The sequence below is a fragment of the Sphaerodactylus townsendi genome, linkage group LG12, assembly GCF_021028975.2.
Source record: "Sphaerodactylus townsendi isolate TG3544 linkage group LG12, MPM_Stown_v2.3, whole genome shotgun sequence".
NCBI lineage: Eukaryota > Metazoa > Chordata > Lepidosauria > Squamata > Sphaerodactylidae > Sphaerodactylus > Sphaerodactylus townsendi.
This window is the reverse complement of record NC_059436.1, coordinates 40002248-40028167: the sequence shown is the minus strand read 5'-3', so window position 1 is coordinate 40028167 and position 25920 is coordinate 40002248.

Here is a 25920-nt window from a genome sequence, read left to right as displayed (position 1 = left end):
CCATTGCGTGTGTGCTAATGTGCGTAAAAAATTTTTTTTTTATTTTCCGTAATAAAGTTTTTTCCACTGATAAACCAAACCTACACCGCGTCTCTCTCTACCTTCTACTCACACATCTCCCTCTCCACTCACACTTGAGACAGCATCCAGGTGAACCGTCTTCAATTGCTAAAGGAATTGTCTCATGAGTTGATTAGTGCACGGTGCTACCTCTTTGGGAGGCGGAAAAAAAGATGCGTGGTTTGTACGGGGAATCACCTGAATTCAATGGCCCGGGCAAGCTCCAAGATGGGTCATGACAGCCCCACCTATAAACGCTGGGCTTAAAAAAAATTGTATTATTATGAGGTATGTGTGGGAAGTCAGTGAGGCCTTAAGCGAGGACTGTGCACTGGAAGTTCATAGGACACCGCCAGGACTCCTGTTGCGCAACGCATGGATGCTTGTTTGCTGGGGAGCACTTCTAACAGCAGTTTTACAGCCTGTGCGCTCGGAGGCATGAGGGACAGGGAAGTTCCGGGTTAAACATGCAACGCCACGCCGCTTTCTTCCCCGTTAGTCACTAGGCTGCCCTTCAAAGGGTTTCGGTTGGGTCTATCCTTCGCAATTCTATCACCCTCAGTAACAGTGGAGCACTTAAGGGTCGAGTATGTCGCCCTCGGGTGTGAACTGGTCGGAAAGAGGAGGTGGAGTATGATACTGTCTGTGATCAGCAGGTGGCGCCGAACCTGGGTGGTAGCGGGCTGCCCCCAACAGGAAAATATACTCCGCCTCAGCAAGGCCATGGCATGAGGGGACACAACAGAGCCCCATCACTCAGATTCAAAACAAGCGGAAAGCCAAAAAAGAGTACTTAAAGCTGAGAGCGGCCTGCGGTGGAGAAACCAAGCGCCGCTGGGAGGCCAAAGCACTACTCCCTCATACAGGCTTGGCTGACATTGGTGGTCCCGAAAGCAGACATCGGAAATGAAGGGGGGGTGAGTTTGGTAATTTTCCACAGCATGCTCTTGCAGTGACAAAACCAGTTTCTGGTTTCAAATGCACCTGCTAGCTTTAATCTGAGCACCACTGGAGAACCAACCACCAGTGAGATTGTGAGTTTAGCTTTGGAAGGAGTGTGACTTCTACTTTAGGTGTTACAGAGCACTCTGGGCGGCAATGGGTCTGCTTGAGCACAACGATGAGGTGTGACTGTGTGAACGGTGTTAAAATTGCAGGCAGCAATGAGCACTGTGCAGCGTGGGATTTTGAGGTTAACAGCCAGAGCCAGACCACCCTGGCCTGCGGTGCATACCCCCCCCCCCCAACGCCAAGTATGCTGGTGATGTGAACCTTACCTTGTCAATTCAGGTTCTCGGGCGAACAAGCCCAAATGTAATTGCTGTGTTTATTTTGGCCAGCTCAGCATTTAAAAGGCTGTGTCTGATCCAATCCACGCCAAGTGCAGCGCCTCTGAGGGTGGGCAAGTGAGAGGGGAATGATGCCCCTTTGAGCATGCTGCAGTAGAGTGAAGGGGCCGGAGGGCACACTCCTTTCTCCCTCTTCCCTCTTACCACTTCCTAGTCATGCAAATTAAAGCGGCATGTGAGCACCGTTTATCTCCCCTCCCCGACACATGCATGCTCTCAGTCTGGCCTTTATGGTCTAGCTGCAAAGCGCGATTTAAATCATGGTGGGGTTACGATTGTGACGTGAGTGTTTCAGGCCACTCTGCCTCTCCGTTGCTTGCATTTTCGCCGCAAAGTTTACCCATCAACGCAGAAAGGTTACACTCTTTAACCAACAGCGACGCTTTGAAGAGCGCACTATATCTCCGGCCCCACCTTGGAGAAACTTGATGTGTGGAGTCTTAAGGCAAACTTTAAGAACTACAAACTTGAGAAAGTTAAGACATAGGGGAACTTGCATTCAGTTTGCCACTTACCCTTGCCTGATGGGAGCCCCACATGCTGGCCTCCTGTTCAATGACAGCAGGGGCTCTGCTTGAATGCGGGAGAGAGCGCAATTTTAAAAATTAGATGTATGTGGCTATCTGGAGCTTAAAGCCATGCATCCCCTTATTCCCTTCAGGAGCAGCTTCACCACCACCAAAACCAAGGAGGAGAGAGGCGAGGGCCACCCAGGTGCAGTGCAGTGAAGATGAGGGTAAGCCTGATCAGAGTGCCATGTTCTTTGGGAAGGGTGCTGCCGCTGGATGCCAACGTTGCCCATGTTACTGAGAGAGTTGTGTCATGCATCTTCAAATGCTAACTGGCTCTGCAATCTCTCCATGTTTGCAAGGAATGCTCCAGGGACACAGAGGGGGGCTCTAACTTCACGGCAGGGCTTCTGCAACAGAAACCACGACACGTGCAGTTGGCACTCAGACAGAGCCATCGCTGGATGCCAACTGTGAGCATGGAAACTGGGCCGGGGTTGTTTTAAGCGGGTTCGCAGCAGAATTTTCTGCATGGAGCTGGATGCGGTTTGGCAATTGAAGAGCTCTGAAGGGGGGGGGGACAGCAGCAGGAACCAGACCCCTCGCCGCCTTGCATCATCTAAATTTTTCACTGTGTTATATCTTCCACACTCTTCAGACAGGGATCTGGAGCGCAGGCTGGCTGTGGTTGAGAAGTGGATGAACAGGGAGGAAGGGCCGCCAGGAGGCTCCCGGCGTGCCGGAGGGCTGCAGAGAAGGCAGGCAAACCACATGGCCGGCATCCAGCTAAAACAAGCACCAAACTTCCCTAACCCATCTCCCGCGGCCCTCAGTTGTCTTAGCTGTAAATGCATTGCTTAAATCACACAATAAAGGCAATTCGTAATTTTCACAAATGCTTGTGCATATGGTTTATTATCGCTGTTGGTTACATCTCCTGCAAAGCCAGGAGATTGTTCGTTTCCATGACCTTCCTCTCCTGGCAAACCAACCTGAGAGGACAGGGTACGGGATAACGTTTTATAAAACATAAAACAAATTAAACTCTGATGCTTAAACGCACATCACTAGCCTATGCAAAGCAGGGGGGTCCTGCCGTGGTGGTGGCAGACAGAGAAAACAGGGGTGGGTGGGTCGCTTGCTGGTTACATCTTCTTGCAAAGCAAGAGGATTGGTCTGCTTTCCATGACCATCCTCTCCTGGCAACCTACCAGAGAGGGCAGGCACGTGTGTAGCCTTTTTAAAATATTAAACCAATTAACCTTTGATGCTTAAACGCGACATCACTAGCCTATGTAAAAGCTGGGGTTCTGCCGGGTGGTGGGCAGACAGAGAAAACAAGGGTGGGTGGGTCACTGGCTGGTTACATCTCTGCAAGCAGAGGATTGTCTGCTTTCCATGACCATCCTCTCCTATAACCTACCACAGAGGCCAGGGACGGTAGCCCTTTTAAAATATATTAAACCAACTAACCTCTGATGCTTAAACGCACATCAATAGCCTATGGAAAGCAGGGGGGGGGGTTCTTGCTGGTGGTGGCAGACAGAGAAAACAAGGGGGGGTGGGTGGGGGGGTCGCTGGCTGGTTACATCTCTGCAAAGCAGAGGATTGTCTGCTTTCCATGACCATCCTCTCCTGGCAACCTACCTGAGAGGGCAGGCAGCCATGTGTAGCCTGTTTTAAAAATATTAAACAAATTTAACTCACGCCTAAACGCGACATCGCTAGCTAACCCATGTAATAGAAGGGGCTTCGTCCGTGGGTGGTGGCAGACAGAGAAATAACAGGGAGGTCCTCACAGGTCCATTCTCCTGCTTTGGGCTTCGCCGCTTGTGCATTGGCTGTGATTCTTGGCAAGCCACCCGAGTGCAGCACAGCTCAGAGGGCTCCCCAACCCTCATCAGGTCCTCCACCTGTGATGGAAGAGCGCCGTGCGCCCACACAGGACTCCAAGTCGGTGTCCTCAGCCAGAGTGGGATAAGTCACCTCTGCCGCATCTCCACGAGATTTGCAGCCGCCAGCAATTTCACAAGTGGGCGAGCACTGCTGAAACGCTGGGGCAGGCAAGGTTTGTGATGCATCGCAGGAGCAGAGAGGCGCCCAATGAACCCCTGTGCCTCCTACACCGAGGGAGCCTGGCGCGCTGCAGCAAAGCCGTCAAGGCGGGTCTGCGTTATGTCATTCCCCGTCGACATGGCCAGCCTCAGCTGGCGACAGCTCCCTGTTTTACTCTGGCGCGGCTCTGCATGAATGACGCCACCTCCCTTTCCCCGCCTATCCGGCTTCCTTCCATTGCCTCGACCTCTCCCTGCTCCACCATGGCCTTCGCAGTCAGCGAAGCACTCCAACACGCCGCACACGCCGCCTCGTCAGCAGTCATTCTCCGCTCTGGTGAAGTCAGTTCCATCATGGGCAGGTGTGGAGCCTGTAAGAGGACATCGTTGTTGAAAGAAGCCAAAATTAATAGCCAGGTGATGGAAGCGAACTTTATGAATCCACTGTCATCTACCAGGCTCGCATGGAGGGAGACACACTTTCTTTGTTGAGCACATGAGCAGATCTGCATAGGCATCCCAGGGTTTTGCAGATAAGCTTTCGAATCAGAACCCCTAGCATTCACATATTTGGAGAATCAAGCAGTGAGAGCTCAGTGGGCACGGTGGTAATGAGCAGCTCACTTTTGCGGCATGCTGTCTTCTCTTGTAGTGCAATGGAGTGGTTGTCCTATGCCTTTCGTGAGTGCCTACCACAAAAAATCGCTGGTGTGGGGTTGGGGGTTTGTGTTTCAACGCACCTTCATTTAAAACCAGAACTCCCAGCAATAGGATGGTCAAGGGACATCATTCATGTCACCAGAGGTGTCTGCAAAGAGAGTTGCCATGAAGGAGAAAGAACATGAGGCCGCACTCATCACTTTTCTTCCTTTTTGGACAAGCACTAACTATCGGCGCCAGGAGTGCTGAGCCTGCAGGGCATTTCTGGTCGCTGACAATCGCCTTTCAGCAGCACACCACCCTGGCAGGGCTTAATACACGCAGCACCAACATGCAATGGCTAAGAGGTATCCTGTTGTGAGGTCACACCTCACATGCCCGCCAAGCCCGAGAGGACCATTGCTCCCTGCATCGCCTCCTGGCAGGAAACCATTGAATGTTGCGCACTCGTTGTTTTGGGGCAAATTCTATCAAGAACAGCTGTGCCCCTTAACCCGTCCCTCACTTTGGGCGACGCGACCGTGATGGAGAGGATGTCGCGGGAGAACACCACAAAGCATGGCCTACATAGCAGCAGAGCTAAACAGCCAATGAACTCACCCACTCGCTTCATCTGGCGACATAGGGATTCGCGTGGGCATCGTCCTCTGAGAATTGCTGATTTCTGAGGGTGGAAACTGCTGGCTTAAAAGCATTACCAAGTTCAGTGCAGCTCGCGCAGAGACCGTTGACCAAAGAGGGAGAGAGGGGAGAATTGAGATTCACCCTGTAGTCCACGTGCACTGTGCAACAACAGCGCATAGCTGGGAATGCAAGCATTTCGCACACTGGCATCTTACAGAGAAATAGGACATGAGCGGGACCACAGTTGCAAAACCAACCCAGAAGTGAGCGCGGTGCAGAGTCTGGAGTGCCCCCCATCACAAGAGAGGCACAACAGAGCAAGCTGCATCCGGGGAATATCAGGCAAGAGTATATGGAAAAACTCACCCTGGGCCGTAGGGATGGGGTGGAAACCTGCAGAGGTCTACAAGCGCCTATGGTCTTCCAAGTCTCTGCTCCCAACGCTGGTGGAATCCTCGCTGTCGCCTGGAGAAGCTTGATCCACGACAAAGACTTCTCTGTCGCCTGGCGGAGTTGATGCTTGGGAAGTTGGATCGTCCCTGTCCCCCCCCCAACATCTGCTCGAGCTCCTCATAGGGCATCGCCCGAGGCCCATCTCCCTGAAGTGTTAAGCAGTTGGTGTATCCGCTTTAGGAAGTCCCTTTTCAAAGTCTTTGCCTTCGCCCTGCACTCAAGCGGATTCCTGTTGTGCCCCCCCTTTCGCTGCGCATTTTGATCTGCCACCCTCTCAAACATCGCCCGTTAAGGATTTAACGGTACGAAAGACTTCAGCGAAGCTGAACTTCCTCTTCCACCCTACGGCAATGCTAGGGTCCTTCGCCTCTCCGACCGCTATGATACTTACCCGACCCTTACTCCGGCAAATGGCGTCCGATTGTTTGATGCGCTCCGAAGTTTCCTCCCATCCGTTAGCTAACGACTCTTTTCCCGAAAGCGCTATGCTCGGGCGTAACGGGCAGGAAACGAAGCTGACGAAGTCACCGTGTTGGGCAAATAATACTGCCGATGCAAGCAGCGGGGGGCTACAACCTCGGCTCGATTGGGTCGGCAAGGCGCTAATAACGCATCAAGCGGTAATGAGGGAGGGGGGGAGGCGAAAGTGAGATGCAAAGGAACAAAGGAATGTAGCAGCGAGCCAGAACGCCTTCCGACGTCAACGTCGACTTCATTGGATGGATCAAATCTTCACACACGCCATGAACCGTAAACCTAAGCTGCCGCCTGATCACTTTCGCTCCACATTTGTTTCTCGCGAACTAGGGCACTTGAAATTCTGGGGAAACCGCGCTTCCCAAAAGTTGCACAAGTATCGAAATTGACAGGAAAAATGTGGAACAACGGCTGGAATGTGGCACAAAAAGGGGGTCGGCACACATTTCGGCTTAAGTGTGTGCGAACAGATGTGTGATACTGCGACGACCTCACATGCCAGATCTGCAACAAACAGTGTGTGCGAAAACGCCCTTTGAGAGAGTAATGAGACGTTTCTCTGTGTACAGAGACCCCGCAGGGAATGCCTGAAAGATACAGGTTGTATCTCTTTCCATTCCTGCCCTGCAGAATTAGGGGCATTCCACTAGCTGTTCACAAACACCAGGCTAGGTTTTCACTTGTCCCAAGCAAGAGAATGAGATAATAAACAATGTTGTGTCATAGCCAGCCAGGCAAGGTCACTGCCTTGTTTTACAGCATTTTCTACGTTCAAAAAAGAACAAGGCAAACAAAGTGCTCCTCTGTTCAAAGCCTGGATGTTTCCATCTCAAAGACAATTTGAGAACAAAAGAAAATTGTCCTCTTTCCTTGTTATTAACTTACACTTCCTTCAACTTCAGTTAATGTGAAGCGAGCGTTATGCAACTACCCTCACGGTGCAGGATGCTGGGTAACGACACTCTTTTATTGTTTCTCAGAGGAAATTTAGGACAGTCTCCTCCTAACAATAAAGATCACTGCCCAAATGTCCTCTTCCCTCTCCCTGCACTGAGGGATGCTGTGCTAGTAAACTGACATGCACTTCCAATGTCCCTGTTTTTGGTCTCTGTCCCTGGAAAAATACTATGTTCACCTTTCCTATGATTCCTTCGTAAAGCTGCAAGTTGGTAGACTCATCTGCCTCTGTTTCTTTAGAGATTTATACCCCACTTTTCTTCCCAATGGGAGCTCAAAGCTCCTTATAACAGAGCTCACCAATTTCATCTTCAGAGTCCTCTGAGTCAGGTTAAGCAGAGATAGGCCAAGGTTACCCAGTGAGATTCCCTAACAGAATGGAGATTCTTCCAAACCCTAGTCCAACACTAACCACTACTACATGTTTGCATTACTCCTAAGATTGCCAGATTGCAACTTCTTGTATGCAGTGGTGTATTTACCTAGGGATGAGGGGTATCCACCTCCCCAAGCCCCGCCCTCTTGGCCGCAGTGCTTACAAAAGCAGCTCTCGGAGGACGGGGAACGGCAGTCATTTCTGCTCTCCCCAGAGGGGAGGGCAGAAGGGACTGCCAGCTGCTAGCGGGGGGAGCCCCTCCCCACCCCCAGGTGCAGTGAGGGGGGGACACCTGGAGACTGTTTGTCTCTGGGCACCATTTCACCTCAATACGGCTCTGCTCATATGGCTTCTTTCACCTGTCGCCTTTTGACTTCACTTGCTGGAACAAGTAGAGTTCTCAGTTTGGTTTGAATTACACAGAGAGGGGCAGGGTGGGGTTTTTGCTTCTACCTGGTGTGTCACTTCCTTTAGCTACTTATTTTGGGGGGAAATACCAGAGAACCAACATTAGGTAAATCAAAGGGTGGGTTTGGGGGATTTCATTTAGAGGCTCCTTCTCCCCCCCCCACCCCTGCCCTCTGCGTGTGATTTTGCCCACTGGAGGAACAAATGACAGAAGATGGGAGCTAGAAAAGTGGAAGGAAGGTTTCCAGGATACAACCCCCGAGGTATTTTATTTACCTTTCAAATACAGACTGCTGCAGCTGAGCCTTCTACTGCATTGTTCATGCTCCTTCTCCTGCTGTGGGGCAAAACTGGCTCCTACTTATTACAGCCAGTTGAGGGCAGGGTCAGGGGTCACGCTGTGGTTTCTCTCCCAGTTTCATTGCTATGAAAAGGAAATCTCATCTTTCCTACTTGTAAGACTGGAGCAAAAAGCTACCTTCTCAGCCTCTTTTCCACCTTGTTTTCATGTGATTTTATCACCTGATCAGATTACTGTAATCTGATTAACACAAGCTCCATTCCAACATGTTTTGGCTCTCCAGTTCTTAAGTCCCACACAACCCTCTCAGGCCCCCCTTAAGGCCAAAGCTACGAACTGTTGTTTGCTGACAGCAGCCTAAAATTATTCCACCAGAGAAGGCAGTGACACTTTCCCCCAAAGGGTTACCTTCTCCTTGTGTTCAGCCCCTGTACTTTCTTCCTTACAACAGTGCATTTCTGTTCATGCTTTTCAAGCTCTGTGTGACTTCCCCATGCCTTTTTTGCTGCCATTATGCCATACAAATCTGACTCATGCCATGTTACAACCCCAGTTCCTTCAGATCTGTGGTCGTTTCCCCACTTACCATCTGGTGCGCGCTACTCTCCCCAAGTAGCGCTGGGTCCTTGTGACACTCCCACTACAGAGTGGCGACTTATACGCCCAGCAGCTCTCCAGCCCCCTCAGCTCTTGGCGTCATTCCTGGCGCTCCTCAAAGCGGCCAACTTTGCAGTGAGGTGTCATGGGGAAGCCCGGTGCGCGCCAGAAAGCAGCTCATCGTGCTGAGAGTAGCGCGCAGCAAAGCGTGGTCGAGGTAAGTGGGGAAACGACCTGTATTGTCTCTCCTAATTGACAGCAATTCAGGCAGAGAAAGGACTTAGCCAGTAACTCCCCTTTGAGATCTTCAACTGAGAAGTTGGGCTTGAACCCTGGACTTTCTGTCCCCAAAGCAGGTGCTCTAGCAGCCCTGCCACATGGGCTACCTGCTACCAAGGTCTCTCGTAATAGCTTTAAGTGACACACCCATTCCCCTTGTGGCCCCCAGCACACTCCCATAGCAATTACATCTCTTTTTCTTCAGTTCTCCCATGCACTGTCACTGAATCACAGCTGCACCACTTGTTTCTGCAAAGACAGTCAGCTCTCTTTAAGCTAGGAATTCAGGTCCAGTTAATCAAAAAGCAGCAGATGAAGTGGTCAACTTGTGTCTGGGATGTGTTGCTTCAGACTGTGACAGGTCGGGGTGGGGAATTAGCAGATGGAATGCCCCTCCAAGAAATCACCCCTGGCCATAGCCATCTAGCAGGTCAAGGATAAGGGTTCTAGCCTGAGATGCTAGTGTGTTTTTTTTATAATTTGCAGCCCTGCCTCAGGAGTTTCACATGCTGCTGAAGAAAGCATCTTCCAGTTTTGACGCCAACAGGTTCCCCTTTTTTTCCGGCACTGAAACTGCTGGCCATCCTAACCTCCTCCTCTACTCAGGCCTCACCATGGAGACTGTTGCCAACTGGCCACCAATGAGTGGATAAGTGCCATCTTTATCAGGTGACTTGAAAATGAGGAGTGGGTGTCCAGGAAACCACCACACACGCTGTCATAATCCGGCCGGTTGCACCCAGCAAACAGCATCTTGTAGGTTGCCTGCAAAGAATTGCTTCCTTTATTGTATTTATGTTAAAGAAAACATATGTCCTCACACATAGTCCCTTTTGAATAGTCCCTTTCCCTGAGGAGTTCTGGAAACTGTAGTCCTAGGCTTTGCTATGAAGCTCTAATGGAAAAATGTATTATGTAGACAGAAGTGGGATCCAGCAGGTTCTCACAGGTTCCCGAGAGTAGGTTACTAATTATTTGTGTGTGCCGAGAGGGGGTTACGAATTGGTGATTTTGCCACGTGATTTTTGCCTTTGTTACGCCCTCCTCTCAGCAGTAGCATGCAGAACTTGAAGCAGTCTATCAGGAGGTGCACCAGCGTGCGTGGCAGCCTGCGCCTGCGTGCATTCGTTTCCCGCCCAAGGATCAGCGCAGCAGCTGCGTCCTTGCCACAGCCCTGCCCAGGAATGCCCCGCCCCCGGAATGCCCGGCCACGCCCCCATCGTGCCCCACCCAGCCAATTGGTGCTACGCCACATTTTGAATCCCACCACCATGGGAACCTGTTACTAAAAATTTTGGATCCCACCACTGTATGTAGATTTGAATCCCGCTTTGCCTCTATGATGTTTTGGGCAGTACGCATGTGCCTGCCTCCACCTCCTTTGTAGCAATAGGATAGTTATGTAATTGCATGTAGGCCTTTTAATCCATTGTTCAAATTCCTCCAGTGTGCAAACTCTCCTGATTAAAAATTCACCTCAGGCCTTGTGGGCCGTGATTCATAAAAACGGGAATGGGTTAGGGTTAGAGTGCCACAGGACTCCAGTTTTATAACAACCATGTAATAAGGTATGTTGGAGGGACAGACAGTGGTTAGCCCAGTGTCACCCAGGGTGCTTCATGGCTGAGGGGAAATTTGAACCCGGGTCTCCCCCAGTTTATTATAGCCCTTGGGATCCTCATCAAAATTTCCAGTAGCTTCAGCACAATTCTTAGGATTCTTCGGGGAAGCCATTCCATGCAAGTGGTATAAAACATTAGTCAGTTTGTACTCATCTGTGTATTATACTTTTATTGAAGAAGCTCAGGGTAGCACACATAAGTCTCCCCTCCCCATTTTAAGAGGGAGAGAGTCTCACTACCGTACCATTTTTCTGCCCTCAACCCCTCACCCTGCCATAACACAACTCCCAGGGTTTTCTGAAGGAAACTGTGACATTGACAGAGATATAAAAATGGATGCAGGTGTTCAGCTATACTTCCTTCTGCTCTCACAAGAGCTGGTCCTGTTTTGAGAGAGGACAGTTATGGCCTTAGGGAGTTTCCACTCTTCTTGCTTTCTTGTCTGCCCCTAACATCAAACCTCTAACTGAGCCTTCTGGCAAAACTTGGAAAGTCCCTTTCCAGCCTTTGAAACATGAATTCCAAGAAACAAGCATCTGGGGTGTTAAGCAATTTGTTTTTTTCCTGCCTCTCTTACTCCTGTATGAGATCTGTTGGACTCGAGACGTCTTCCTGGGTCACTTGCAGGTTTTTATGGGCCCTGGGAGCTCTATATTCACAATAACTTTGAAAGGTGGATTAGGTTGTGGGGCTGGAGACTGGCCTAAGGCTGCCAAGTAAGCTGAGTGGGGACTTGAGAACCAAGTCTCTCCATTCCTAGTCTGACACTTCAAACCATTACTTGTCCGATAAATCGGTTAGGCTACAAGAGAGAAAGAGTGCAGCTCAAAGTGGGGTTGCCAACCTCCATGAACTGCCTGGAGATCTCCTGCTTTTACAACCCATTTTTAGGTAACAAAGATAACTTCAGCTGAAGAAAATGTCTGCTTTGGAAGGTGAACTCTATGGCGTTATACTTCATTGAAGCCCCTCTTGAAATCCCACCTTTTTCAGGCTTCATCCCCAGAGGGGGGGATTTAGCAGGTTCTCACAGGTTCCTGAGAGTAGGTTACTAATTATTTCTGTGTGCTGAGAGGGGGTTACTAATTGGTGATTTTGCCACGTGATTTTTGCCTTAGTGATGCCCCTCCTCTCAGCAGTAGCGCACAGAACTTGAAGCTGTCTAGCAGGAGGTGCACTGGCGTGCGTGGCAGCCTGCACCTGTGTGCATTTGTTTCCCGCCCAAGGACCGGTGCAGTGGCTGCGTCCTTGACACAGCCCCGCCCAGGAATGCCCTGCCCCCAGAATGCCCGGCCACGCCCACGTCGTGCCCCCCCCCCCAGCCCCATTGGTGCTATGCCACAGTTTGAATCCCACCACCATGGGAACCTGTTACTAAATTTTTTGGATCCCACCACTGTTCGTCCCCCAAATCTCCAGGTATTTCCCAACCTGGTGCTGGCAACCTAAGCTCCAAATCACCCAGCAAGGTTCCATAGGAGTGGGGGGATTTGAACCTGTGGGTCCCAGATCCTGCACTAACCAGTGGCTAAGACTGGCCCTGCCTTCTGCATCTGACATAGGTAAACCTCTCAAAGAGGAGGTTTTCCTTTGTATGGTTTTGGAAGTTCTGCGGCCATCTGAGCACTATACAAGCTGGAATTGCTCCTTCTGTTTGCTGACTCTGACCCTGTGGCAACTCCAGGTTCATATATATAACACCCTGCAATGGATGAGGCGAGAGAAACTTTGCAGGGCATCAAACCTGTTCTATCTGCTGGCTTAGTGTGGTGCTCCTCACACCCATTGCAGTGGGCATGTTTGTCAGCTCCTGACCCAGTTTCTCTCATGAGAAAACAGGGGAAGGGAAGTGATTATGAGAATGGCGTAAGAAATGGGGATTTGTTGATAACATCTGGGCCACGTTGCATGCAGCTAATTGCCAACAAGGAGGCCAGCTGAATTCTTAAGGTGCTTTTGTGTGATTTTTTTTTAAAAAATAGCTTTTCTATTGACACACGTCATGCCATGGGCAGGATGTTGAGTTCAAATCCTGGGTTTGGATCCTCACCCTGTCAAGGAAGCTTGCTGGGTGTCCTTGGACATGTCACAAATTCTCAGCCTTGCCTACTTAACATGGTTGCTGTGAGGATAAAATGGAGAACGGGAGAAAATTGTAAAAGCCACTTTGGGTTCAAAAGAGGGGTATAAATGATGTAAATAAACAAACTTGTAAATGTGGTTATTGTACAAGAAAGAACAGCATAGTGTGAGCTGAAGAGCCTCAAGTTCAAATGTCACCTGTCCAGGTAGTCTACTGATGTGTTATGGCTCAGGGACAGAGCACAAGCTTTGCATGTTAAAAGACCCAGATTCGGTCCTTAATATCTCCAGGTCACAGGTAGAAGGTGACACCCAGTATAGTGTAGTGGTTAAGAGTAGTGGACTCTAATCTGGAGAACTGAGTTCAATTCCTTGCTCCTTTACATGAAGCCGGCTAGCTCCACTCTCTCAGCTCACTCAGAGGAAGGCAATGGCAAACCACCTCTGAACATCTCTTTCATTGAAAACCTAAAGGAGTCACCATATGCCAGCTGTGACTTGATAGCACACATAGCAGGTGCAGAGAAAGACATTTCTTTGCCTAGGAGCTTGGAGAGCGGCTGCCACCCAGAGTAGGCAATCTTGAACAAGATGAATCAATACTGCAATTAAGGTAGCTTCTACATATATGCTGACAGTCTCAGATTTAATCTCTGGCATTTCTGATCCAAGAGATCCGGGATGGCAGGGCTGAGAAAGATCCCTGTGACGGTTGGCTTAGGAACCAATGCAAAGCTCCATGCTCATCACTTTGTATCAGACAACAAATCAGAGTTGCCAGCTCTTGGTTGGGAAATTCCTGGATATTTTTTGAACGGAACCTGGGGGTTTTGAGAGACCTCAGTGGGGTATAATCAGCGGGGTATAATCAGTTCCGGTGGTGGGATTGAAATAATTTAACAACCAGTTGTTTGCAAGCGCCATCTTAACAACTGGTTCTACCAAAGTGGTGCGAACCAGCTGAATCCCACACTGGGTATAATGCTGTGGAATCCACCTTCCAAAGCAGTCGTTTTCTGAAGGAAAACTGATCTCTGTAATCTGGAGACCGATTGTAATTCCAGGAGTTCCCCAGGCACCACCTGAAGACTAGTAAGATTATTACAACGTTGTTAGAAGAATTGCTGCAAAGGTTAACGTGAAACCCTTCAGAACATCAGAAGAGCCCCGCTGGATCAGACCAGAGGTCCATCAAGTTCAACATAACATCTTACACAATGGCCAACTGGTTCCTTTGGCTGTCCAACAATAGCCAAGGCCTTCCCCTGAGGTTGCTTCCTGGCACAAGTATTCAGTGGTTTGTTGTTCCATCGGTAATAGCTGCTGATAGGCCTCTCCGTGAACCTCATCCTCTTTTTACAGCCATCTACGTCTCTGGCCATAATTAAAGCCTCTGGCAGCGACTTCCACAATTTAATTACTCATTGAGTAGAGAAGTATTTCTTTTGTCCATCTTAATCTACTGTCCATCGGCTTCATTTAACACCCTGAAGTTCTAGAATTTTGGTAGAGGAAAAAAGTTCTCCTGGATTATTCTGTCCACCCCATGCATGACTTTATAAATCTGTATCATGCCTCCCCCTCAAATCATATCTTTTCGAAATTGAAAAGTCCCAGACTCTTCAGCCGGTCTCCACAGGAAAGATGTCCCAACTCCTTAATCCTCTTGGTTGCTCTCTTCTGGTTGCCCTCTTAATTAAAGCAACTTTGTCTGTGATTTTTATTATTTGTTTAAAACATTTCCAGCCTGCTTTCCCTAAATGTCAAAGCAGCTTACAAGAAAACTGGAAAAATAACCATAAAGTCATTATTTTTGGAAAAGCTAGAGGTAAAACTACCAGCTTTAGATCTTTAAAAAGTCTGACCTGCTGAGATCAGTATAAGTCAACAAAAGTTATGCCAATGACATTCAAAAGCTAAATGAATAACCATATTTTTACTTGGTGCTTAAAACACAACTGGAGGAGCCGATGTGGTGTGGTAGTTAAGCGTGGCAGACTGTAATCTGGAGAACCTGGTTTGATTCCCCACTCGTCTACATGAAGCCTTGTGGATGATCTTGGGCCAGTGACAGTTCTTTCAAAACTCTTATCAGCTCACGCAGAGGCAGGCAATGGAAAACCACCTCTGAATATTTCTTGCCTTGAAAACCTTGTTGGCCTAGTGCACAGCGGAAGGACTAGGTGCCAACTCACCCTTGCTAGAACAGGAGGTAACTGCTTGCAGTATAAGAAAAAGAAACACTCAGACAGTAGATTTAGTTCCAACAGGAATACTTTATCTCTTGTTTCTCAAAGGAACAAAAATAACAATAACTATCCACTCTCTACTCGGCAGCAGTGAAGGCGAACCTGAAGGTGAAGGAGAGGTACTGAATTAAGGTATACGATCTTCCCTGCCCATATAGTTTTGTCCGTAAATCATAAGCTAGATGATCTAATCACACCGCCCTGTGACCTGTTCACTTCTGATGCCTGTTACATGCCAATCACTGTAGACCTAGACAGGGAGGCTCCGACCTTTACAATTCTGCTGTCTGTTACATGCCAATCACTGCAGACCCAGCAGACAGAGAGGCTCCGACCTTTAATTCTGCTGGCTATTTACATTCCAGTCATTCCTAGACCAGCATATGACCACCTTGCAATTTTCAGTATCCTGACACCTTCTCATATCTGGTTGGAATGTTGCCTCATTACATAATGTTACAAAACAAAATAATTACAAACAAAGAAGCCATTCATTATTTACACTCATTACATAGTTAGTACATAGTCAGTACACAGAGTTACTTATTTCACTCACTTTGTACAGAGTCCTTGCCAAATTGTACATCTGCTAAACCCAAACCAAACACCGTCGTTATGTTTTGTATTGTTAGTGGCTGAAAACTTTGTTAAGATGTCATTATGTTTGCGATGATTCACAATACTAACAATCATATTTGACTGTATCAGTTGATTTTAGATTTCACAGCTACATGTTTGAATCTGACTTTTAAGGTTTTCGTTCTCTGCCATGGCTATACATGTCTGTGAGTCTTCAAAACTGTTATAGGTTGTTCACATTTCTCACCCAGGTCTTTTAGCAGCTGCATGACCCATTGTAGCTCATTGCCTCATTAAAGAGCCGCATGCTCTGCCTCAGCAGTTGAGTAGCAACCGTTGTTTGTTCGAGATCTCAACCGTCGGATTAGCTGCCATATTGCATATAATAACCACTCACTGACATCCTGAGTCCTCTGCAAATGAGCTGTCGCATACACCACTAGAATCCTTGTTGTTTTGGTTAGAAAAGTGTAAACCATGGTTAGCAGTTCCCCTTCAAGTAGCGAATTACTCTTTTAGCCCTGCCAGTCTTTCTCAGTAGGTTTGCAACTGTTCATATGAAATAAACCACCACAGCAAAAGCTATGTCTGGTCTTGTCCAGTTAGCAGTAATACGTAGGCTGCCAATTAAGGAGCGATATAGGTCTTGCCTCGTCTTTGCTGTTATCTTGCTTACAAAATCAGCCACCATTGGGGTTTGTTGTTACTTTAATCTTGCAGACCAGCTTTTGTATGACCTCTATCTTTGTTTTGTGTCAAACACAGCCCTTCTTCAGATTACTGACTTGAATAGGTAGCTAGATACCCAAGTCTTTCAGCTTAAAGTGTTTACTCAACTCAGTGTAAAGTTGTTTGATTTGGTTGTCTGTTTTGCAACCACACAGAGATCATCAACATAAATCATCAAAATGATACATTCATCACCAGTACCTCTGGGTATATATACAGGCATCGGCCACTTTGGTCAAATTTCATTTCACATAATGCTTTGTGTATGCACCTGTTCCAACATCTGGCTGACTGTTCAGCCCGTACAAAGCTTTGTTGAATATAAACTTTATCAACTTGTTCATGCTCCTTAACCTGGTGCTTGCTTCATGTATATATGGTCTCTTGCAAATCTGCATTTAAATAAGCTGTTTCAAAATCAAAAGTGCCTCATTTAAAGTCTCTTTGCTCAGCCAAACAATCACTAATCTCATGGATTCTGCCTTTGCAGTGGGTGCATAAGTCTGATCATAACTGTCAAACTTTGTTTGAAGCCTTGTCGCGACTAATCTTGCTTTATATTTACACCCAAGTCCCATGAATAGGTTCGCCTGTATACCCATCTTGCACCTATGATCGGCTTATCAGTGAGTTTATCAGCAATGTTAAACGCACTAAGTTCACCAAGGATTCAAACTCATTGTCCATAGCCTGATTCCATTTTTCTGTTCACTCAGGTGGACATTTCAACATATCATGGAAACCTTGTGGTTTCTGTCCCTGAGTAACACTCTCACTTCTTGTACCATAAACCTTTTTTGGTGGTATGCCTTTTATTTGCTCTTTCTGATCTGCGTGGTATGGCCTATTTCTCCAGTTTGCTCAAGCCCCTCCTCTCCCTGGCTTCCTTCCTGATCACTATCACTGTTCTGTTGTTGCTTAAGGCTTTCCGGAGCAGATGTGTGACCTTGAACCAGGAGTGGGGGGTTGTCAATGCTGTCACTAGGTACTGTCGTCATGGCTTACTGAGTGGTAAAGAACACTTCAAGTTTTGATGCACATGTTCCCAACCTGTATGCTTTTCAAAGTTAGCACTCATTGAGATAGCAATTCTTCCATGACCCAATGAAAATCTATAGCCTTTGGTATTCTCTTTATATCCTACAGCATGATCTGCCATTTCTTTTGTCCTTTTCGTTGTCTGGGAATGAGGGCGTTAGCCATCAAATATTCCTAAGGTGTTTCAGGAAGGCCTTTTTTTATGACATTCACGAAAATGGTGTTTCATTGATACTTGAACTCCACAACCTGTTTTGTGCATGTGGCCTTCAGACAGCCTCTCCCAGAAATGGAATGGAACCTTGGCATCATTTATCATGCAATCCCGCTGTTGTTTGAAGAATGCCTAGTCTCCTCTCAACCGCGCCATTTCAGCTTCCGGGCTGAGCGGTTGTTCTCCTGTGGCTAATACCTTTCTGTGTCAGCCATGTTTGGAATTTGTTCCCCATGAACTCACCGCCTCTGTCAGATTCAGGCAAGCCACCTTGTGGGAACCTCCGTTCAATCATTGAGACCCATTCCTTAAACCTTGTAAAGGCTTCATCCATAGATTTCAACAGCAAGCAGTAAGAAGATCTGCTGAAATCATAAATCAGCAGAAATATATATGCATTACCCCTTGGCTTGATTGGAAAAGGACCAGCTAAGTCATGGACTAGTTCGATAGTCTTTCATTTGTCTGCTCTTTTTTGGGGATTGGATAGAGGATTTCACCTTAACTTACTACAGACTGAACAGTCTAGAGATGCTTTGCAAGGCTTTACACTCAAATCACATACTTTTGCCAGCGCTGCTTGATGGTGGCAAAGGAAACTTGCATCCTAGGACTCTGTGAAGATAGGTACACACAATCATCATGCATAGGCTTATTAGCTAGACTTGAAACATTCATTACATTTCATTTTGCCCTTTATCAGTCATAACATACATTTTATCGCAGAGTGTACCTTTTGCACACTCTATGTCATTCTGCCATACTGTACAACCCTGTCTATCAAATATAGTTTTATACCCTTGTTCAGCTAAACTTGGGAATGTAGCAAACAAAATCAGTCAAGGAACACACACATTTTGCAACTTTTACCTAGGCATGGTATGTAGGCAGTTCCTTGCAGCGTAACAACGGCCTGGTGATCCATCGACCAAGCTGGCGATGCTTCACACTTGCGCCCAGGGCTCACTCAGTCCAATAGGTGATGAGCATTTCACGACATGCTCTGGGCAGGCGGGAGTCAAGAGGCCAGATGGGTTGGTTTCTCTGGACATTGGTTCTCAGCAATGCCGTCAAGTAGTGCTCGCTTCTTTCCTCTTCCCCGTTGTCCTTTAGCTGGCCCTTCTTCTCCCCTTCTGTGGGCATTCTCGGAGAAGATGATTAGTAGAATACAACGGAAACAATGCCGAACTGCATGTGACCTTGGACAGTTCAGGGAAAGCTGGGTTTCACTTTTGCCTCCTGGAAACAGCGGGCTTCTCTCTGGCTGTGGCTTCAAAGGCAAAACTCTCTTTGTTTTTCATAGATCCAGAAGCCGTGCGATACATAGTCGGGTCAAATCATCTTCCTTTATGCTCTGCATACTATAGACAAAATTGTCAGCTGTCATCTAGGAAGATAGTACAATATAGGCCCTGCTGTTCAGTGAAAGTCAATGCCTCTGTCTTCCAGCTCGCCGAATGAGTGTACGCAGCTGTTGGACATGGTTGGCCACATTTTCACCTCCTTTCAGCTTCAAATTATATAGCGTCTGGTCAAGATTGCCTTGGAACCAGCGGTCTCGTCTGGTACAGGTCCTTCAACACCTTCCAGCGGTCAAGCCTTCTCAGCGGCCCGTGGATAGATGAGCTGGGAGTTTCCACAGCCAACATTATGGGCCTTGGCTTTGGCATCTGCCCTCTGCTCTGCTGCTGTGCCTGGGTTGGTGGGGTCTCGCTACAGCCCATAAATCCTCCATTATGAAAGCTCCTGCATTTCACACTCCACATGCTGAGTAGTTCCCTGCAGTCCAGCAGCTCAAAAGGCAAACTGCACATGGTGGATCATCGTCACCTGCCTCGACCTCTCTAGCTTCAGTGGATTTAGGATACTGGGCCCATAACCAAATTGTTGGCCTGAGTGCACAAGCGGAAGGACTAGGTGCCAGCGCTCACTGCTAGAACAGGAGGTAACTGCTTGCAGTATAAGAAAAAAAAGAAACACTCCAGACAGTAGATTTAGTTCAACAGAGATACTTTGTCTCTTGTTTCTCCAAAGACAAAGAAATAACAATAACTATCCACTCTCTACTCTGACAACAATCAGGCCTGAACCTGAAGGTGAAGGAGAGGTACTAGTGGGTATGCAGTCTTCTTACTTATAGTTTTGTCCAGCTAATCATTAGCTAGTTTTTCTAATCATCCTGGCCTGTGACATTTTCACTTCTGCTGACTGTTACATGCCAATCACTGCAGACCCAGACAGAGAGTCTCCGACCTTTACAATTCTGCTGACTGTTACATGCCAATCACTGCAGACCCAGACAGAGAGGCTCCGACCTTTACAATTCTGCTGACTGTTACATTCCAGTCATTCTAGACCAGCATATGACCACCTTGCAATTTTCAATATCCTGACAAACCTTGCCATGGTGGCGAACCTTTGGCACTCCAGCTGTTATGGACTGCAATTCCCATCAGGGTCTGATGGGAATTGTAGTCCATAACAGCTGGAGTGCCAAAGGTTCGCCACCACTGCATGGGGTCACTATACGTCAGCTGTGACTAGACAGCACACATACGCACAAAACACAACCAAGGGTCAGAATTCCATGGTCATGGTGCCAGTACCAAAAAGGCACTGTTTCTTACCACTTCCTGTTTCTTTTCAAAAGGCAGATGGTACTTTGATATGGGACAAGCTATAGATCAGTGGTATAGCATTTGCTTTGCATGCAGAAGGCATCAATTTAGGGTTACCAACTGAGTTGGAAAACTAATAGGGATTTGTATGTGATATCTGGAAAGGGTAAAGTTTAGGATGGGGAGGGAACTTAGCGGGATATTATACTTACAACATACCAATGTTCACCATATATAATTTATATAATCAAGTCACAACTGATTTATGGCGAGCTCTGGTGGGGTTTTCAAGGCAAGAGAGGTGGTTTGCCATTGCCTGCCTCCATGTCAGGAGCCTGGTATTCCTTGGAGGTCTCCAATCCACATACTAACTAGCCAAAGCCGTTACATCAATCAGCAAGGAAAAAAATTCATAATAATAACTGAGTTGTCAGCCTCAAGAGAATCTGCGTGAAAGACCATCTCACGTTTATTCCAGATCTTCACAAGGGCAAAGCTAGCTAAGAGATTATGCATTTCAAATTGATATATTTGCTAAGCAACCCCGTTTAGATGGGTCCTTCACTGATCCTGTGCCAGTTTACTGTGCCAATTGGCCATACTGGCAGGGGCTGATGGGAATTGTAGTCCATAACATCTGGAGTGCCAAAGGCTCGCCCCCACGGATCTAGGCAATGGTTTCTGATGTGATTTATGGAAAACAAACAAGAGAAAATGGGGTGCCGCGTCCCAGAAATCTCCAGGAATTTCCCAACCAAGAGCTGGCAACTCTGATTTGTCAGAAACCTAGAACAAAAGCCAGAGCCCTACAACAAAACAGCCTGCTACACCATGGCGACTGGCTGTGCAAACACGAACTAGAACATATGAATGCCAAAAAGTGCTCAGTGTAATACTGATAATAGATTGTGCAAAAGAGTGCAATCAGTTAAGAAGACGAGAGGGCAAAGATACGTCAAGCATCTATGCTGAGTCAGCCAGCAAGTGTAAGCAAATTCCAATGTTAAAGGGAAGACAGCAAGGGAAGACAGGACAAGACAAACAGGCGTTCTCACGTGTGACTAAGTTCCAGATAGCTTGCAGGTAAGTCTCGCAACAGTTGGTAAACATGTATAGCGAAGGAGGCTCTGGATCATACTTGGTAAAAGCTTCATCAGCAAAGTTTGGGAAATATAAGACTGCCCACAACAGAGATACAAATACCAAGTTGTAATCTCTATAAACATGATAGGGGTGAGCGACGGATTTCAGCATCTACGCAGAGCTAATGTTTGCTTGCAACAGGCCAGTCCAAGGAGCCTGTTCAGAATCCTGCCAGGGGCATGCATGCAGAATCCCACAATGCCAGTGGGTGTCCCCACATCCTCTGATCAGGAATTGACTCGGGGAAGATCCAGGCCACCACCGTCATGCAACTTTCCTGGAACTACTTTGCAAGGGAGAATGTGGGGGAGAAGAACTGGGTAGAAAAGTCATGACCCAGTTCTACCAAGCAACCCACACGTTCCCAGAGTAACTTGTTTGGATGTGAGACTTCTTCTTGTTGTGCATGGAGGCATTATAGCCTCATTACGACATACGATGGCGCAAAGCAGCCCTGCGGCTATGGGGCAATCAAGTGCAAAGTAGTCAAGGGATCTTGTTTCTTTACAGGGCCGAGCTTGGCAGTGTCACAACCTTCAATACCCATTGACTTCCATGGCCTTCAGGGGTGTAACTCTGCCCACAGGCTCTTCTTATGCAAAGATGGCTTCCTTTTGTAAATTACTGGAGTGGAGTTAAACCAGAAGAGGCAACTCAGCTTGCAATTTCTTTGAGATATCTTTAAAAGTCGTTAAAGCTGGATTCTATTTTTTCATCTTGGGGGTATGATAAAACTCACCAGATATGATTCACCCACTGGGTTTAAGGGAGGTTCGGTTTATGTTTTAAGTGTTTAATTATCTGCACATTTGTGTGATATGAGTTTGTAGCTCTAATAGTTGTAATGACCAGAATAAATAGATATCGATGCAGGTATGGAAAAGGGTGTGACTGCTTAGGTTAGCGCTGTTAATGTGTAGAGTGGAGATGCTCAGTTGGCAACCAGGGAAATGCATCCTCTGTTCTGGAGGTCGTACTAAGATTATAAATTACTAGCAGTGCGTTTTCCCCATGGCCAATATATCCTGGGATAAAGAAGTGAACCATCCTTTCTCCCTGTTTCTGCCCACACCAAATCCTGGAATGGATTAGGGAAGTCTAAAATGCTGTCACGGATTAAAGGTTCAGAGTTGTCCAGACACCACATGCCTAAATGTGCAAGCTTTTGACTTCCCCAGAACTCTTCATCATGTGTCATTTGCAGAGTTATGTGTTATTGGGACAGTCCTAACTGAAGGTATTACATGGGACTGTTTTTTGTGGTTTTGCTTTCAGACCAACACATCACTGTAAACAACTTGTTGCAAAATGCAGCAGTGGCAGCTGAAATCAAAAGCAAAAGATTAGTGTGGGGGAAGAGGAGGAAGGGAGAGTTTGTGAAGGCTTTATTCTCTGGCACCTTTTCTGCTAAAATCCCCCCCCCCTTTTTGTTTTTCCACTCACAGAGGAAACGAGACATGCACCCTTTCAATCCTTGTACGTATTCTCTTTTGCAGGACTGTGAGAAAAAAAAAAGTTGGCGATCTTATGTTACATTCTAATAAAAAAAGCTAGTTTACTCTGAAGTAAGTCCTCTTGGTCTTGTGGAACTGACTATCAACACTAAGATCCTGCATGCAGCTCAATCTTCATCTCACCACTAAGATAAATTTTAACCATGCAAAATCCCCAGAGCATTAACAGACGTAGGGATTCCTGGGGACTCAGACATTTCGTGCTGCCCTGCACGTCTTTAATGGTATGCTGCAAGGGCTGTTTAATAACTGACTGCAGCTGCCGGACATACCAAAACATTTCCATCTCTCCCCTTCAGCTGGGCTCAGACTCTTTGGGAGAGTTGTGTTTACAAGACTAGGGTTCTGCTTCTGTTTTTCTAAGCCAAGTGGGCCACATTACAAGACACACCTACTGCCAATGTGGGAAAGCGTCAGGCCTTTGAGTTTCTCAGAGGCCTGAAGCACGGTCATTGCTCCATCTGGCAGCCAGTGAGCGCTGCCTTGGGTGGGGCTATTTTACAGGCTGAAGGGTTAGTCAGTTTTTGTTTGATGACTTCCCAGAGCTGATGAAGTATGGCAGAGCAAGCTCCCTGGCACTGCTGGTTCTTTTCAGGGATCCATGTTGAGTTTGTGCTGTTCGTGGACCAAAATGGTGTTGTGGGTAGCTGCGCCTGAACCAGGACATGCTTTAGGTACAGAGCAGCGTGCATAAAAAGTGAATAGCGCCGTGGGCTGGCCCTACTCCTGGCTAATGTCCCATCCTTCCCCTATGCATCTTTGTCCCAATGCCCAAGTGCTTGCATGTATATCGATTCCTTCTCTGTGATTGTGGAAAAGGCAGGGAGGAAGCTTTTGTGCGTACATTATATATACGTATAGGTCAGTGATGGCGAACCTCTGGCACAAGTGCCAGAGGTGGCACTCACAGCCCTCTCTGTGGGCACACGCACACAGAGTTCATCATGAGGGGGCGAAAATCACCCCCCCACACACACACACACATCTAGACTGGCCTGGGCCACTGGGCACAATGCCCCGCAGCGAGCAGGGAGGACTCGGCTGGCAGGCCTGGTGCCTGTGCTCCAGGTGGCTGATGCTCGAGGGGGGGCAGAGGAGGAAGAGTTGCTAGAGAGGCGCAGAGTGGTGCACACGGGACTTGCTGGAGGCTAGAGCAGGCTGGCCCCTGCTTGAGTGGGTGGGGCAGAGGCAGAGGGGTGGGGTGGAGGCACTGGAGCAGCACAGGGCAGAGCGGCAGGTGCATGCAGTATTCAGGTTAAATTGCTGTGTTGGCACTTTGTGATAAATAAGTGGGTTTTGGGTTGCAATTTGGGCACTCAGTCTTGAAAAGGTTCACCATCACTGGTATAGGTGCTGTGCCCACAAGAAGAATGGGTCCAGTGTGCTCAGTCCTGTTCCCCCCTGCACACAGTTTCATCCAAAAGAGATTCAGTTAGTTATTGTCCAGAAATTGAGTTCCACTACAGTGTCTTGTTCTTGCAAACACTGATTCAGACTTTAAGGCCTACATTAAAATACTAAGAGTGGGATTTAATTGTGCTGTGCACTTGCAATGTTGGAAAATAAGGCTGATAAAACAAATTAAAATAAAAGGTGATGGGAAAGAAACATGGTCTCAAACTTGACTCTCTAGGCTGCCAAGGCCACAGAACCACAGTACCACATTGCAGTGAATTAAGCCGATGAAATTATTGCTGTGTCATCATGCAATGAATTAAACAGATGAAATTATTGCTGTGTCATGATTTATGGCTGCAGAATAAATACCATCTTGTTATCTCTTTCTGACACTTGAGGTCACCTGGTTAGTAACTGAGTTGTGTGATTGGCTTAGATCACCAGGCATGGATTTGGCTGGTCAAATGGCCCTGACCATATCCAGTCTTCAGTCTAGTAAGATGTGTTTTGGGATATCTTTCCTATGGTCCCTTGATCCATCATTCGGACCTTGACAAGCATGTTCTTGGTGCCGTGCAATATAGCTCCCTGACAACTTGGGACTCTTGCTGTGGATAGACTGGGCAAGCGGACCTCGTAAGTTTTAATTTATTTTAATTTGTTTTATCAGCCTTAACTTGACGAAAATAGCAGCTGTTCGTTTACAATCTTGGAGAAACTTGTGAAACTCCAGCTTTTTGATGCCATTTGCAAGGACCTGCTAATTGGCTTCAGCAGTGAATTCTTATCAAACCTCTCCGTACAACTCTGGGCTGGAAAAGTAGCATTATGACCAAAAGCAAGAACAGGTCAAACTCACCAAATTCGCTGAGCCAACAGCCCCAACAAAAACAGACTAAGCTGGATGACTTTGTGCTGGTACAGCCGCAGAGTCCCCAGCTAACATTGAACTTCCCTACTCAAAACAGATTCTTGCCATTGGAGAGTGCTGAGGAAACTAATTATAATTCAGAACAGCAGGAGGAAAATACACCCCAAACTCCAACTCCCTAAGGTGATTTAACAGGAGATATTCTGGATAGAATGATACGTGTGAGAAAGAATTAGCCTCTCCTGAATTTTTTTTTACAAGGTTGCTGGCAGAACTGGCAAGGACTTTACAACATACAGAGAAAAGAATGGATCAGTTGCTCAGCCAAACAAATAAACTCCTGGCAAATATAACTAACTTACGCACACCTAAGTTTGTTGGAGACCAAATTGCTGAAGTGCTAAACAAAATAAATGATCTATCAACACAGCTCTTACAGCCAAAAGATCCTCCAAGTAGGAGAAATTGGATACATATATATATATATATATCCTTCCTAAATTGTCAGTGGGCGATTTCCCACTGGCGATTAATCCTGGGATAGTCACCCAAAATATCCAGGTTTCCTCGCGATCTCCCCACTGCCGAACTGTGGAACACAGATCAGTCCCGTTTCTGGCGCTCCTGCCTCCCCCCCCCCCCCACCTTATCATGGGAATTTCCTGGACCTGCTTGTATATGCACCTTTTTGAAAAAAACACTCCAATGGGAGCAAATAGGAGATGGGGGCTACACATTGGAGGGTCCATAACTTTGGTC